This window comes from Balaenoptera physalus, assembly GCF_965194825.1.
Source record: "Balaenoptera physalus genome assembly, chromosome: 8".
Taxonomy (NCBI): Eukaryota; Metazoa; Chordata; class Mammalia; order Artiodactyla; family Balaenopteridae; genus Balaenoptera; species Balaenoptera physalus.
In genome coordinates, this window is record NC_138887.1 from 23,363,199 (window position 1) to 23,380,369 (window position 17,171).

General features: G+C 35.3%; 1 protein-coding gene across 6 annotated transcripts in view; it reads left to right on the forward strand.

The window, feature by feature from the left end:
* The window catches only part of LOC309666231 (platelet glycoprotein 4), a 111,964-nt gene that overhangs the window by 17,737 nt on the left and 77,056 nt on the right, over positions 1-17,171 (forward strand). For 2 of the 6 annotated variants that reach the window (XM_082473589.1, XM_082473596.1), the window contains exon 1: positions 16,560-16,698. The exons of 1 other annotated variant lie outside the window; for it this stretch is intronic. The gene's annotated coding sequence lies outside the window, so the exon portion shown is untranslated. Of the gene's footprint in view, positions 1-8,102; positions 8,204-16,559; positions 16,699-17,171 lie in introns of those variants that run through there. 3 more of the 6 variants (XM_082473588.1, XM_082473594.1, XM_082473591.1) reach the window with 3 other exon arrangements.

Below are 17,171 nucleotides of genomic sequence, written 5' to 3' on the forward strand. Positions count from 1 at the left end.
ATAAACACTGAAGCTGGGGGATGGTCATACAAGGTCGTTATACCCTTATTTCCACTTTTGAAAAGTTCAAGAGAAAGTTAAAAGACAAAGAAAACCATAATAGAAGTGATTTTCAGATATTGTGTATGGGAACCAGATGAGTATGAAATTGATGTTTAACTTTACAGGAAGAGAGAAGTTTAGAGAAAGACTCACAGACCTAACAGTGCTACCTCTGTCTATCAAAAACCGCAAGGATTTTCTGCTTTAAGAAGTTTGTGTGCAATCAAGTTTTTATGTGAAAGACTATCAGTCTCTAATCGTTTCTAAGTTTCCTTGATGGAGTGGTGTCACTTAAATCTTGGTCAACAGGCCTTGGAATCTTAACTGCTAAATTCACCAACTTCTATGTTGTGGTCATTGTTGTTAACTTACATTTAAAATTATACAGGTCTGCATTTCTTTTTTAACATATCACTAACGTTAGGGACCAGATGTTTCCTCTAGATCAGGGTAGGGCTTCTTAGTTGCTTCCCTTGTTTTTCTTATAATATACATCTTCCACGAGGTTGTTTTAGAGACATTACAGTGTAGAGTCCTTGAGCTGGAAGCTTGGAATAGTGTCTCAGGGACAAGGAAGGAAGCTCTAAGAGAAAAATGTGGTGGAAAAGGAAGGGAAAAAAAAGGAAACGAGCACAGTGTATGGATATACCAGATGAAGCTAAGAAAAAAACATTCTCACAACTTGTTTAACTGTGATCTTAATGTAGAAGGAAAAAAAAAAAACCTTATGGGGAAACATTCCAATCTGCTTTCTTAGGTTACTTTAATATTCAGATAAACTTTTAATAATTTTCTTTTAGAATATGATTATTTCCATGGCTTAATATTCTCATTGTATCATTAAATTTTATATTATATATCATTTAGTGGGAAAAACAAAATACTGACAATGTCGTTCACTATGCTTCTTTTGATGTAACTTTTGTTCCATGTGATCAAATAGAATATATGCACCATCAAAAGGCATTCAGGATTATACTGGCTACTACAAAACCAAGTTCCTCAGGTCCTGTAAGTTATTATCTTTCTCCGCATTTTACAATTGCTAAAATTAACATTTAGAGAGGGTAAGCAGCCTATGCTCACACATCTCAAAGTTGGAGAATCATACTCCCATAATAAGCACTCCCAGATCTCCTGATTCAGAACTGTTTAATTTTCAAGGGATCCCATTAATGAAAAGCACTTTTGTTTCCTTTGACAATAAAAGAAACATAGCATTGAAAAATATATATTCCAGGTTTTTTTTCCCAGCTTTTCAAAAGTCTTCTACAGAAGATGTAAATGAATCGCAACCAGGTTGTCATTTGATTTTCAAATGTGTTGAATGGTTGAGTGCTGAATTATATCTAATCTCATTGCAAGTGGTTACATAATGTTTTTGCCTAAAAAACTACATTACTTCTTAAGAACCTGTTAGATTTAGAAACAGGATATTTCCAAAAGAAAAAAATGACAAGGCAGTATCTTTTTTTTTTTTTTAAAGTAGATGCTATATTTTATGGATGAAGGCTAACTTAAAGTCTCATTGAAATTGTGATAAGGAATCACGTCACTAGGAAAAAACAGTCATTAAATTTTGTTTGTTTTGCATACATGCCAATTCACAACTCAGAGGAAACTGATTGGATTTATTTTGCTATCAAGTAACTTCATAGACATATACACAGTATATAAACAGATTCTTAAAACGCCTTTAAATACTCAAATATCTCTTTTGAAATGCATTTTAATAATAGGTGATAAATGAATTCAGGAGACCTATCTAGACTTTATTTTTAACCCCCAAACTGTACACAAGCTGGTCATTTGAAGCACCATCCGAGTGTCGAGAAAGAAGACTGATTTTTCCAAGGTCCAAGAACCTCATTGAAAATATCCCACTCAGAAATCTGGCAAACCCTATTTGCCAATGGCATGAGCCTAAGCAAAGACCATAAGATAAAGCTGAGATCAATATTCCAGGCAAAGCACCTATGAACACCACATCCAGTGATGAAGCTTAAAGTTAAAATCAGAGACGTATTCAGAGCTGGATGAGAGAATGTCATGAACACAGATTGGAAATGAGCAAACAGACTGGAAATGAGCAATGTCATGAACACAGATTGGAAAGGAGCAAACAGGTCTGAGTTTCACAGGCTGTCTGAGCTGAGCAGCAGAGTTCAGATGCCAATGATGCAGACTAATTTCTCCCATTTTCTGAGTGGAAATCTATGCTAGTGATTAGATGCAGTGATTTAGCAAAATTCTCTTTGCTTTCTTCTGGGCTTTTTTTCCATCAGGAATAATAACCTATGTTCTCAATGAAAGCCTCAGACCCCCTAACTGCCCCCCCACCTCCACCCCACACACAAATCAGACCATTTAAACTGGAAGTGAAAGGAAAGAAATTACATTATTGCACGTTCAACAATTTCTTAACATCTGCCTGCTGGAAGGTTTGTGGCAGTTACATCAGGCATATCACATAAAGTTTATATTCAATAATTTCTAGTGTCTTCAGTCACTGAAAAATGCATGGTAGGTCCCCACTGAGTGTATTGCCACTCTCTGTGCTAGCTGTTGAAATATTATTTGGAGGAACATTAAAGAAAAAATATTCTCAAGTTTCAGAGTCACGATGTATCTCAGAACAAAAAGTCACCCAAGGAAAAGTTGCAGGGATCCAGGGTTAAAAAACTAGTGATTCACATCCAATGCACAGCAGAATGAGCCATCATGGGAAGGATACATTAACAAGACTGATAGGATCACAAAAAAATGGTTCCACGGTTCCATGGCTACAGTGGATCCATTTAGTTTTCAGACCTTTGACCTTTGCTCAAACGATGACCTAGTTAGTCATCTATGCTTTGGCCTTTTATTTTGTCTCTTTGGACTAACAGACATGTAGTAAATCTACAGTCATTCCATAAAGTTTCCCATTTATATCTGTGGACTTTCAAATATAATTTGACATGGCCTCCGTTCAGGAAGAATGATCACTGCTTCATTATGCCATTTTAGCCACCAGCAATTGTAGACAGCAGTGTCCTTTGAGTACTGTGTATAAGTTAGTCAATCTATCTATTTGTACATGAAAAGGCAAAAAAAACACAAAGCAAATAACTTCTAGAAAAAAAGCAAAATAAAAACCTCATCAGAGATACATGAAATAAAGAACAGAAAGCTGTTATTGGTGTCATATACCCTGAAAGGTATCTTATCTACAAATGAACAGGCAAAAGTTAAAACTGAATTTAGCTTACATCTTTCAGGAATGTATTACTGGAGTGCCAAAATTCAATAATAAACAAGTATGATCAGCAAACATACAGGCTTTCATTATCATCTAATAAAAGAGAATATTGTGATATGTTATGTAATTATTAAACAGTTACTTGACCTTTACCTCATACAAAAATATAAAAACATCCTCTTATATAATATTATTATTAGGTCTTTAGGCTTTATGGCAAAACTGTTTCTCTTTCTTATACACTTATAGTTATGAGTGATTTCTGGCTACTTGTTGAGTCTCCAGCTGAATCATGGACAGGACCAGTGATATGACCTGAACTCAGTAATAAGGTACATAGACTTCACCTGGCTATCCCTTATCTCCCTCTAGTAGTAAGTTGTTATAAACTATTTACTAAAATAAAAATACTCTTTACATGTACGTAGGTAATACTCAGAAAATGGTGTGGCAAAGAATATTCAATTTATATGCTTAGAGTTCTAAGGTAAAAAACAGAAATTTGGTACTTGAATGCCAATATGTGATTAAGGAAATAGAATATCATGGAGAGTAATGGATCGCAAAATTTAGGATAATAATAACAGCAATATCAGGGCAAAAGGTAGTACAGGCATCTCGAATATCATTCTAATGTTCTTTATTACTGTCCTGAGATACTTATAATTTTCAAGGAGAATAATGGGAGTTAAAAATAGCAAAGCAAAAAAAAAAAAGGAAAGCAAAGAGAACATATGAGCCAAGATAATGCAGAGATTAAATTCTACCAACTTCCTTCATAAATCTTTGATATCTCCACAGTCCCTGAATGAATACTTTGGCCAAGCATTGAACTGCTTCTGTGATCAGCAAACATACAGACTTTCTTTTCCTTTTTTTCCCCATTTAAAAATTATCTCCTACTTCTTGAGTTGGCAGAACTTCAGGCAAATTGATTGCCCATCTATTTTCTGCACACACCCCACACCTTTAAGGACCTCAGAATTTTTCTTAACATTGTGTGCCCTACCTAGAAGCCCTTTTTTTGCCTCTTCCACTTGTTCAAATCCTACTCATTTTTCAAAGCTTAACATAATAACCTGCTATCTCTGCATTTCCTTATCTCTCTCTGAGGTCTCAAAACAAATTAGTTATGCATATCTTATGATTGTAAAACTAGCTACCTATCTATTACTGTAAAGCAGTTTTTCCAACCACTGATTTAAAATATACATGGATTAACAATGATGAAGATGGTAAATCTGTCCATTTCAATTTCAATTTTAAAATCAATTTGAAATATAACTGTTTAAAAGAAGAAAAAAAAACAATTTGAGGTCTCAAACACTGTCAAATGAATACCCATTCAGTTTATCAAAACTGAACAATGCCAGCTGAAAGGAAGAGCTTTAAACTCTATTCAGTTTTAAACTGCCATTATTCTTATTTTAAAAACTATTTTATAAATCATTGATTAAAGACATTGAGAGACCTAAGGGTATTGAAAACCAGAGGTGAAAGTAGAAGTAAGGAAGTTTGTATATCTGCAAATTTGCACCAACACCATCTTTATCAGGTTTGAAAAGTGCATTCAGGCAATTCACATTTCAGTAAAGAAGAAAGAGTTGTGTCTGGAAATTCAAGATCAGTAACCAAAGAAAATATATGTGTCACATATATTTAATCTTTTACTTGTTAGGTACAAAAGCAAGTCACATCCAAATAGTGTTATTGATGTAGAAGTGTTTTCATAAAGCAGCCTCTAACCTTCTTTCTTATCCCCTAATTAAGAAATTAAATAATAGAAATAAAAAAATAGTATGATGAAACATTTTTGTCCATATTTGATGACAAAAAATTGTTAAATTTCAGGTCACCTTTCACTATATATTTGGTACTGAAACACAATACATTAAAACTTTAGTTTATGCATTAACAAATTAAGCTTCTTATTACTTATTTGGAGGGAAAATTTCCTTTTTTAGTAGAAAAAATCAAATTTAGTTTTCTATTATGGCTATATTAAAGAATACACAATCCTTAATAATTTCCTAATATAATTAGAAATCTGACTCTTTACTTCATGTCATTAAAAATGAATAAAATTTTTTAACATGACAGGCTATAGTTATATGAAAATGGGTCACAGGTCTGAAAAGGTTTAGAAATGTTAGTTGATAAATAAAAATAATTAAAAACTGAATATAACAAATTAATACTTTACATTCACTTAGAAATGTGATATATAAATAAGTCAATAGATGAATAAATATATGAATTAGAAGGAGGGCAGAGCAAGATTTGATAGAGAAGAAATTGATTGTAAAGCCAGACAGACCTGGTTTGAATTTTTAAAACTGCCACTTATGAGCTATAGGTCCTTAGGAAAGATATCCCACCAAAAGTCTTTGAGCACAAGTTAATTATAAAATTAATAGATATGACAGTTCCAGTAATATACCTACCTATGCAGTAGTCCTTATGCAAAGTTTTTATCCCATTCTTTTCTTGCTCTACTTTGAGTGTAGTTTCAGCCTGCATGTGGTATACACTTGGCTTCAACCTGTGTTGAAATGTTCAGGAGAAAGACACAAATCTTAGAAGTTAGTATTTCTTCCTAGCTTTCTTCTGTGTAATCCTCATTTATCCAAATTCAATTGCATTTTTTCCCACTGTTCTTTGATATCATCCATTACTTTCCTAGATGAGATGGAAAACTAAAAGACTAAGACTAATCTTTTAGTCCTCCATCTCATCTACCTTTTATAATACATTGTACCAAACTTTAAAAAAATTTATAAAATTCAATCTAATAAACAATAATCATTCATCTAATTAAGGGAGGGAATTAGATATTATCACCTAGATATTTTTCATAAACTCAGATAATCTTCTTAATTTTCTCATGCCTAAACCTCAAAGTCAGCAGCACCATTCTAGTTTCTTCTGTTATATTTGGCTGGATAGATCTATGGATTGGCCAAGAGATAGTAGAAGTCTTAGTTCTCTCTGTTCTTCTCCATTATTTCCCACAAACATGTCTGAGAATGCTGTTCTAAAAAGAGCAAATGGATTGAAATTACATTTAAATGTTGACTATCAAATAACAAAATGTATCTATAATGACTGGAATTTTAGGATCAAAAGTTTCATTAGAATAAGAACGTATGTCTTAAAATTATGCAGTATGAGAGACTCTCCTGCTGGCTTTCAAGTAGTCATCTGCCATGTTTTGAGAGGATCACATATAGCTAGGACCTGAAGGCAGCCTCTAGTAGCTGTGGACAACACCTAGTCAACAGCAAGCAAGGAAGTAGGAATCTCAGTCCTACAACCACAAGGAACTCACTTTCTCCAGCAATCATAGGAGTGTAGATGACCTCAAGCCTCAAATGAGAAAGTAGCCCAGCAGAAACTGGGTGAAACTGTGAGAAGAGAATTCAGCCCTCTATGCTCAAACTTTTTACATACAGAACTGTGAGCTAATAAATGGGTGCTGCTTTAAGCCACTAAGTTTGTTATGAAGCAATAGAAAATTAATATGATAGTTTTTTGTTTTGTTTTGGTCTATTTTTTTGTTTCATTAATTCCCATTGTTTCTTATATCAAAACAAATAATCTGAAAGCTATTTGTGGGACTAAAGACTTTCCATTCCCCACAGAAATTCTTTCATGGAATTAAGGGTTCCATGTTAAATCTTAAACATTTTAGTTGCAGGTTAATGACATAAATAAATATATAAAAATAGTTTATTCAACTAGTCAGCAAATATTTCTGGTATGCCTTCTATGTGTTGGGTACTCTTCTAAGCAATGTGGAATATGGCAGTGAACAAGACAGTGAAAATTCCCTGGCCCCAAGGACTTTACATCTTCATATAATATATATTAAAGATTTTAAAAATACCAAAGAAATATATGATAAAATCAAGTAGCATAATCAATGCAACAAAGTGGAGTTAGAAGATAGAGTATGATGAGAGATTGCTGTTTTAAATACATTGGACACTAGAGAGATAACATTTGAGCAGAGAAGCTGAATAAAGAGGGGGAACAGAACCAACACACAAATATCTGGGAGAAGAGGGTTTCAGGTCTAGGGAATAGCCGGTGGAAGGTCCAGAGGTAGGATGTATTTTGGCGTGTTCCAGAAAGGCCAGTATGGTGTGAGCAGAGTGAATGAAGTAGAACATAGTAAGAGTTAAAGATGGAGGAGAGGTCAATGGCCAACCATATGAGGTCTTTTAGATTCTGAACCTTTGAAGATATTTTCTACTTCTGAGCCTTTTGTTAGAACTCTTTGATGACACTGTCCATTTTAATGTATATCTCTTTTAAAGATCTAGTAATCAAGTTATCTTAAAATTTGGTTCATGAAGAAATTTGATGCCTTCTGAAGGACTACTAAGTTTTCTTTTATGATGAGAGTTTTAAAACACATAACAGTACACTAGTGGTCATGGCTGCCAGGAGACACCAAGCTTGGGCTTGAGTGAACTAATGTTCCTCAGCTAAGGTTTTGGGGTAAACTCATCTCCGCTCCTTCACGATTTTTTTTATTTGTCTCACATCTTCATTAATTTTCTGTTGTTTATTGTTGCTTTAAATACCTTTTGGAAATAGGTATAATACAAAAAAGACCAAATCTGCCAATCAGAGATCTTTCTTTCTAAAACTATGATTCATATGACATCCATTTATTAAACAATTGGTTAGTATTTAGAGACTATGGATTAAATTAAATGAATAAGCCCTCGATTCCATCAAAGAGATAAATTTGTATGCTAAGTATAATAAAATAAGATTTAAATTTACAGGGAATTAAAGTCTCATATATAACACTATGGGAGGTCAGTTCATGAAGAGCTTTTGTTGGCTAAGGGGAATTGAAGAAGAAATCACAGACAGGAGGTGCTTAAAGGAAGACTCCTGCTGAATATGGTAAGACTCAGTATACACTGAACAATACTAAATGGTGCCATTCACATTGTATATGTGATATTATATATATATGTGATGTATTATATATGATATAATATATGTACATATATAATGGCAATTTTCTTGTAGGGTACTTCAAAGTATTTTGAAGAAGTGGTTCCTTTCATTTGCACAAAGTAACCACATAGGCCAGTAGTAGCACAAACAGTAATTTTTAAACATGAAAGTATCCATTAATTCCAGTTCAATTTGTCTGGGATGAAGAATGAACATGTTATGTTTTTTAAAGCTTTCAGTGTCCACACCATGTTAAGGATCATTGAATTTGGAGAGTAACATTTAGGTAGAGAATTGAAAATTCTAGATAGAGGAAATATTTAAAGCAGTGGAAAATGCAAGAAAAAATGCAGAGAATATTTCATTGAAGACTAGACTTCATGCAGGAATAGGAATAATAGTTGAGAAACTTCCGTACTGGTCTAAGGAGTTTAAAGTTCATTCTCTAGTAAGTGGGTACTATTAATGTTTTATTTTAAATAAATAAATCATAAAATCAAATTTGGGTTTTAGAAAGATTACCCTGAAAGCAGTGAGAAGGATAAATGAGAGGGGAGTATTTCTGCATGCAGAAAAATCAATCAGGTGACCATGACAATGGTTAAAGGTAGGTGGTGATTGAAACCTGACTTAGGTAGAGGCAGTGAAAATAAAACACAGGAGACAAATGGAAAATATATGGTGAGGTTAGAGTTGTTAGGAATTGGAAGATGATTGGGTGTATGGGGAACAGTTTTAGGCTGGGTAACAGGAGGTATGGTGATGTAATTTTACAGAGGTGAAGAACATAGACGTAGAGGTAGGAAAGGGGAGATGTGTTTAAGGCAGTGGGGTAGAGATGTGCACGGAAGGTTGACGTGCAGTTATATCACAGTGGGTCAATCAAAACATGCTGTTTAAGAGCTTAAGACCTGGAGCCATGGAGATCTGGGCCCAAATCCAGCTACTCGGAGCACTGTAACAGTGAAGTAAGTTATTTAACTTTACTAAACTTTCATTTAAATGTGTAAAATGGTAAATATTAGTTTTACATCCAGAATTTTTAAAAAATGTGTTAATAGAGACACTTTAGTAGTGTATAGAGAATTCTCAAAAATGCTAAGTAAATTTACTATTAGGGTAGAATTTAGGGGTAAAAAATAGATTTGGGGATTAACTGTGCAGAGGGGCTAAATCGAGCCCATAGAGTAGTATACGTTGCCCAGGAAGAGAAGATACAGGAAGAAAAGAGAATGGATAGGACTAGAACATAGAAGATACCTATTTTTAGAATGCAGATAGAGCAAGGGGAACACAAAAATGGACAGGGGGGAAAAAAATGGACAGGGAAAGGACAATCAAGAGCATGGGTATGAAGAATTTATGCAGAAACAGAGGAATCCTATTTAAAGTATGATCTAAGGGCTGGAAATCTTGGTTCTAGAGCTTTGTTAGTACGTTTTGATTGGCCTCAGTATCCTCCTACTTAATCTTCCCCTGTCTCTCCCAAAGATAACAGAGCTACAGCACACTAGATAGTGTTTTGTACAATTGCTCACCAAAAAAGTACATAAAAACTGTCTGATTATTAGCTGATTATCATGTGATAACATTAAAACAAAATTTCATAAACAGAAAGTGCTACAACATGTAAGTAATAATTATAAAAAAACCAAAGCTCTGTGTCTGATTTAAAAACCAGTGGGACATCTGCTTGGTTGCTACCATAATTGGCCACCAGCCTGTTGTTTTGTTGTGCTAGAAGGACTTTATGTCCTGTGGATATTATTTGCTCTTGGTCCAGGGGGACTCAAGTTTCCATTAGATTACAAGCTCTATACACAGAGCCAGATGTGTGCAAGACTCTTGCACAATTTCTAAGTCACTTAAAATTTTTTTGCTTTTAGTATTAGGTTCATTCAGTTTCCTTTGGTCCTTCCTCCATGAGAATTAATCATCTCCCTGGACTTCCAGTCTCTAAGATGTCACTTGTGTTGTGAATCTCCCTGCCACAGTCTTGTGAAAGCTTTGTAGGATAACCCAAATGAAAAAGATAAATTGACGTTGCAATAAGCGTTCACTCCTGTTCACATTGTACTCAGTTCCACTCACTCACTCATTCATTTATATAATCTGTCATTCAAGAAATGTTGTTTCAGCACCAGCTGAAATATGCCAGTCATTGAGCTAGACGTGTTCTCATATGTTAACTGAAGAATAAGTGTTCATGTTAGGGTGTAGAATAATTTCTAGAATAGCTTCAATTTAAACAGTTTATCAATTATTCTTCTTCCCCTTTCCTCACATACCACAACAGCAAACTCCGTTGATTTTACCTTCTAAATATTTCACAAATCCATGTTTTTTCCTCCATTTTTTTCAATCATTTTAGGACGTTACCATTAAAGTCAGTAATAGTTGCCTTGATGGTTTCCCCACATCCATCCTTACTTCTCTTTAATCCATTAACCATGAAGCTATCAGAGAGCTTGTTTTTAAATGTTATTCAGATCCAATCATGTACTTCTCTTGATTAAAATTTTTCAAAGGCTTCCCGTTGTTCTTAGGATAAATCCCTACAAATCCCTGTGACATCTGGTTCTTCCCCAACTCTTCTGCCTCATCTCATATTACTCTTCCCTGTCCTCTTTCATCCAGTCACATTGGTCTTCTACCATGCTCCTTCCTGACCATGGCAGCCTCCTTAGAGTTGCTGGACCCCTACCTTTGAATGTTTTCCTAATTCTTTGCCACTTAAAAGCAACTCATTTTTAGATATTTGTGTGTGTGTGTGTATGATATATATGATATACATATAAATATATTATATGTCAATATTTATATATGGTTGAACTAAATGGTAAATAAAGGGCCAAAGTTAATGCTCTCAAGTATCTTATTGTTTAGACAAGCAGTATTTAAGACATCTTAATATATTATAATAAACTGAGATAAACAAGGATAAATTTTGAAGGAATTTACACTGTGATAAGCTGAGAGGTCAGAGAGACTTCCCTAATATATCTATATATAGGCTTCCCTATATAATATGTATATTTATATACATATATATACATAAACAATCAATATCTGCATATAGCCATATAGATATATACACACATACATATAAACAAATGCATACAATATATAGATGTATACATATATACACATGTATATACATATATAAACAAATACATACAATGTATATATACATATACATATATGCACACATATATATACATTCAAATGTATATGTATATTACGGAAAACTCTCTGATCTTCAAGCTCAGCTTATCACAATAAAACTTTCCTTCATTATTTATCCCACTTTATGATAATACATTATGATTTGTGAAATACTGCTTGCCTCCCTTCACTAAACAATAAGATGCTGAGAGCACAAACTTTGGCCCTTTATTCACCATTTTTTCTCAAAGGAGTAACACAATACCATACACATAAACAGAATCTCAATGTGTTTTGTTGTTGGATGGATGAATGATTAAATGATCAACCATCCACCTTAGAAGGGAAGAATGGTGCTTTGGAGCTATAATATTTCATTGCAAATTATATTTTTAATTAATTTTTATTGGAGTATCCTTCACACTGCAAATTATTGGTAAGGCTTTTACAACTAATGAAGATGACATTGGAAGGGAGAAAAAAAATAAAGATATACAACTGAGCAATAATTTTAGACTTCAAAGACTTAAGAGGACTACTCCATTAGATCATTTTTAATAGTATAGATTTCCATCAATCCTCATTACTTTTGTTTTTTTTAAAAATATTTATTTCTTTCTTTTTGGCTGCGTTGGGTCTTCGTTGCTGCACGCGGGCTTTCTCTAGTTGCCTCGAGTGGGGTCTATTCGTCGTTGCAGTGTGCGGGCTTCTCATTGCAGTGACTTCTCTTGTTGTGGAGCACGGGCTCTAGGTGTGCAGGCTTCAGTAGTTGTGGCGTGTGGGCTCAGTAGTTGTGGCTCGCGGGCTCCAGAGCACAGGCTCAGTAGTTGTGACCCATGGGCTTAGTTCCTCTGCGGCATGTGGGATCTTCCCAGACCAGGGCTTGAACCCATGTCCCCTGCATTGGCAGGCGGATTCTTAACCACTGCAACACCAGGGAAGTCCCAATCCTCATTACTTTGGATGACAAACATAAAGCCAGCACTCGCCTCTAAAGTCAGCTTTGAGAGGAAATGGTGGTAAAACCTTTACCTCAGGCTGATGTTTGGAATAAAGACATTTCACACACATATAGATTTGAGGAGAGCAAGGTAAGCAGAGAAGGTTAATATTAAGACTTTTTCTCCATTGTATATTCTTTCTTCCTTTGTCACAGATTAGGTAAGTCAGACAGAGGAAAACAAATATCGTATATTAACACATATATGTGGAACCTAGAAAAAATGGTACAGATGAACATATTTGCAGGAATAGAGATGCAGACGTAGAGAATGGACATATGGACATGGAGGGGGGTAAGGGTGGTGGGATGAATTGGGAGATTGGAATTGACATACATACACTACCATGTGAAAAACAGATAGCTAGCGGGAACCTGCTGTATAGCACAGGGAGCTCAGCTCGGTGCTCTGTGGTGACCTAGATGGGTGGGATGTGGGAAGGTGGGAGGTCCAAGAGGGAGTGGATATATGTATACATATAGCTGATTCACTTTGTTGTACAGCAGAAACTAAACACAATATTGTAAAGCAACTATACCCCAATTTTTTAATAAAAAGACTTTTCCCCAGCTTTTCTGCAAGAAAATGGTCTTTACAAAGAATGTTTGAGTGAAATTATTTATTCCATGCTAACATGGGAAAGCAAACAGACAAACAGAAAAGCCTAGAAAGAAGGGTGTGTTACTAGAATCAGTGAAAAATTAGTCCTCAAAATGTCTTTCAGATCCTAAATATATACTTTACACAAGCTGATGATAATCCAAGGGTGTTTTTTCCTAAAAACAAGTTAGCAAGGTTCACATGTTAAAATATATTGGTGAATATTCTCATTGTTTTCAAGTGTGTACAGGGGTTTATGCCAAAATCTCCTGACTAAGGCCACAACCATTCCTTCCCTGTTATGTTACAGAGCCAGGGACTCAAGAACAGATTGCCGTTTACACTTATACAGTGGACAAGAATATAAACACAGGGGTGAATCACTGATTTAAAACTTGAATTTTTCTGAAGGGAATTTTTTTTTTTTTTTTTGGCTGCGTTGGGTCTTCGTTGCTGCATGCGGGATTTTCTCTAGTTGCGGCAAGCAGGGGCTACTCTTCATTGTGGTGCGTGGGCTTCTCATTGCGGTGGCTTCTCTTTGTTGCAGAGCATGGGCTCTAGGCGCGTGGGCTTCAGTAGTTGTGGCACGCGGGCTCAGTAGTTGTGGATCGCGGGCTCTAGAGCGCAGGCTCAGTAGTTGTGGCACACAGGCTTAGTTGCTCCGTGGCATGTGAGATCTTCCCGGACCAGGGCTCGAACCCGTGTCCCCTACCTTGGCAGGCAGATTCTTAACCACTGCACCACCAGGGAAGTCCTGAAGGGAATTTTTTAAAAGCATCATATTATTAATTGAAAAGGCCTAAACACGTTCAGCAGGACATAGTACTTAGGGATGAAGTCATTGCTGTTAATAGTATTTGATGAAGCACCCTGGATGGTGCCGGTCGGATGGAGAAGAGATATCTGCAAGAGAGATGGCACCCTGAGGGCGTCAGGGAAACAGGATCTGGGGGCTGGGGCACTGGGAAGGACAGAAAATATGATTGTGACTACTGCCACTGTAACCATGATGCTATGTGTATGGATGGATTAAATTGATTGCTGTTCTGAGAAAAAAATTTCACATAGCAATGGGACATTTCGCAATAATGTCTTGTAAAGAACATACTATCAACAGCTGGCAAAAGCTGCTGTTAGCAGCAGGACTGTTGGTTCAACTTTCATGCCTTACAGTTTATGGCACTCATTGTGCAACAAAAACTGGGAGAGGCTTTGATTTTGCCTAGTTTAATACTTTAGGTTCATAAACACTTGAAAGGCAACCAATTTGGGGTGAAAAAGTCCTAGGTTTAATTAACATCCTGTGATGAAATGTTTAATTTTGAAGATAGTTGCTGAAGAATGACGATTCTTTGGTTGAAGAGTGTCAGAGGTCTTGTCGGAGTTAGTTACCCCAGAGCCCAGATATTTTTTAGCTCAATCCACCACTATTCTTCCCTCTCCCTCACCGCCCACGCTTCAGAAGTCAATGCCAGCAGGGAGTGAAAAATTTAATGATAATGAATATATAACTCATAGAAAGGAAATTCCACACTTCCTATTCTTATTTATCAGACATAATCCATATTCAAAGATAATGGTGCGTTGGGTGTGGGCATGCTATGATACTTACTGTGATTCATAGAAAGTATGTGTGGTCCTGAGTTCACTGAATTTGTGGTTTGTCCTTTGACCTCTTTGATAAAACATTTTGTTTAACAAGTTCCTAGTTCAAGTAATAGAAAAACTTTTTATACATATAGAACTTTTTTTTTTTTTCCTATAAAGAAAGGGGTCACGTTCTATGATAGATGAGAACCTGGCCTTCCCTCTCATGCCAAAATCTCGCTGATCTCCTGACCTCACCAGCTGACTCCTTGCCACCTGGATGTCACTCCCCTATGCCAGTTATCCAACCTCCGACTGCCAGACATGATATTAATGGCTGAGAAGGGGCCATGAGACTGACCCTCAAGACTCTGGTAGGTCAAACTCTGCTTATGCAAACTGACAAGGACAAGTTGAAAAAAGTAAATGCAAGAGATGAGAAGTATCTCTGGTTGTAAGGTTGTGCCTTACAGATCTTCTGTCTTTTCCTTGTATTAGGGACATAATGCTTCTGGGGATTTCCTGGTGTCATAGCAATACTCCATAGGGACCATTTCTGTACTTTTCCTAACTTTGTTTGAAAAAAATTAAAGCAGCCTTGACATTCATTACTCATAGGATGGTTAATCTGACACAGATAAAGTGTGGATGAAATTCATTTTTAACCCGTAACTATATTTTAGGGTGGGAAAGAAACATGCTTTCAGTCAAAACTGTATGAGTTAGACTCTCATATGAACTACTTATTAGCCATGTGTCCATTGTCAATATTTATCCTTTTGAATTTGTTTTCTTTTCCGTAAACATTTGGACCTAAAAATATTAACTTGATTTGAAAGGATATTTGGGGATTAGGAAAAGAGAATGAGATTATACAATACCTAATTTAGCAAAGTGCCAAGCATGTAGACAGTGCTCAATGCATGGGATCTATTATCAAGATATGAAAATACCAGGTTTGGTAATTTGAAAAAAGTCATTCTCTTTCCTGGGATGATAGATAATATAGTAGGTAAGATCAGCTTCATTTAGAAAGTGGTAACTCCAAAATCCATCATTTTTCTCTAATGCCATTCTGTAAAGACAATATTAACTGAAAATAATTAATACCTCAAAATCTCAGGAAAGCAGCATGACTTTTCTAGTTTCTCTAGTCACATTGTTTTAATATATTATTATAGATCCTTAATGTATGAATCCCAGGAAGTGACTTATTGTTAGAAATCTTGCCGTTATAGCTTCAGGGTAATAACTTTAATCATAGAGTCTGCTCAGGCTGAGGGTAGAGCCTTATTCATATGCTTACCAACAGGACTAAGCAAAATTCAATTTAAATCTACTACATTATACACCTATACCAAAAGATTAACTTAAAAACGAAGCACCCTGGCAATGCATGACACTTTCTGCCTTGTTAATTGAGGCAAACCAAAATGGACCAAATTACTACTTAAACCATGTAGGATAAAAAATACTAGAAAGTTTACCAAATAGATATTCACGTTTCAGGGACTCATCTGCAAAATTTCCCCACAAAAGTTTGTTGAATAAATATTTAATATTCACTATCATGTTTCTTTCATACTCAATCAAGCAAGGAAAATTCAAACCTGTCTCTATACTGTCACAACAAATGCTAATCATAGAGGGAAGCAAATTGATTGTTTAAGATTGATTATCTGAATTCCCATGTTTCATAAGCAAAGCAGTTATCTGTTAAGGGGCATAACAGGTTTTAAAAGGAAAAGGATTAAGGGTTTTATTTTCCTCACCTGAGGCACAAAATGAGTAAGATTTTTTTCAAGTTAATTTTCATTTCATCTGGCTCAGGTGTCAGGGATCTATATTTATCTCGGTTTAGGCATGCGTCCGAAGCGCTGGAAGTCTCAGGATGTCAATGGCTTTCACATGTCAGGATAACCTTAAAGACAGAGGAATGGTCAAGACCCTGAGCCTCATTTCTGAGTTCTCAGCTGCTGTGCTGTGGAAATCATGTGTTTATTTTCTGCGTCTCCTCCTACAACAGTCACTCTGAAGCCAGTTTTAAGATCCTACATCTGGGCAAGCAAGCTCCTCTAGAAGTTGGTGAGCACAATTATTTGTTTAGGGGTGTGGCTATAAATGTCTTTGTGGTTGATGGACTATCATCTAGTAAATATTAATAATTGTTATTTCTAACTCCTTAAGAAGATAAATATTAACTGGTATAATAATTTAGTTTATGATGCTTCTTTTAACAGAGTTATAAACTTTCAACTAAATGGATAGACTTAACACAAATTTTTCATTTCCACTAGTCTCTCAGTTCATCCTCTGAAATTTCCTTTTGCATATATTCATACCTTTTGTTTAGAAAGTATCAGAAACTTGAACTAATTATTTTAAAAAGGACAATTTTAGTGGAAATTTTTCTTCCTTCAGATTCTCTTAGTTGATCTGGCATGTCCTAATCTAAACTGATTTCTTATTTTATTTAAATTTCTGTGCATCTTCTTTTAAAATTGTTACTCTTTTGAAAAGGATGCTCTAAAATTCTGACCAATTCAATTTTTTGCTTC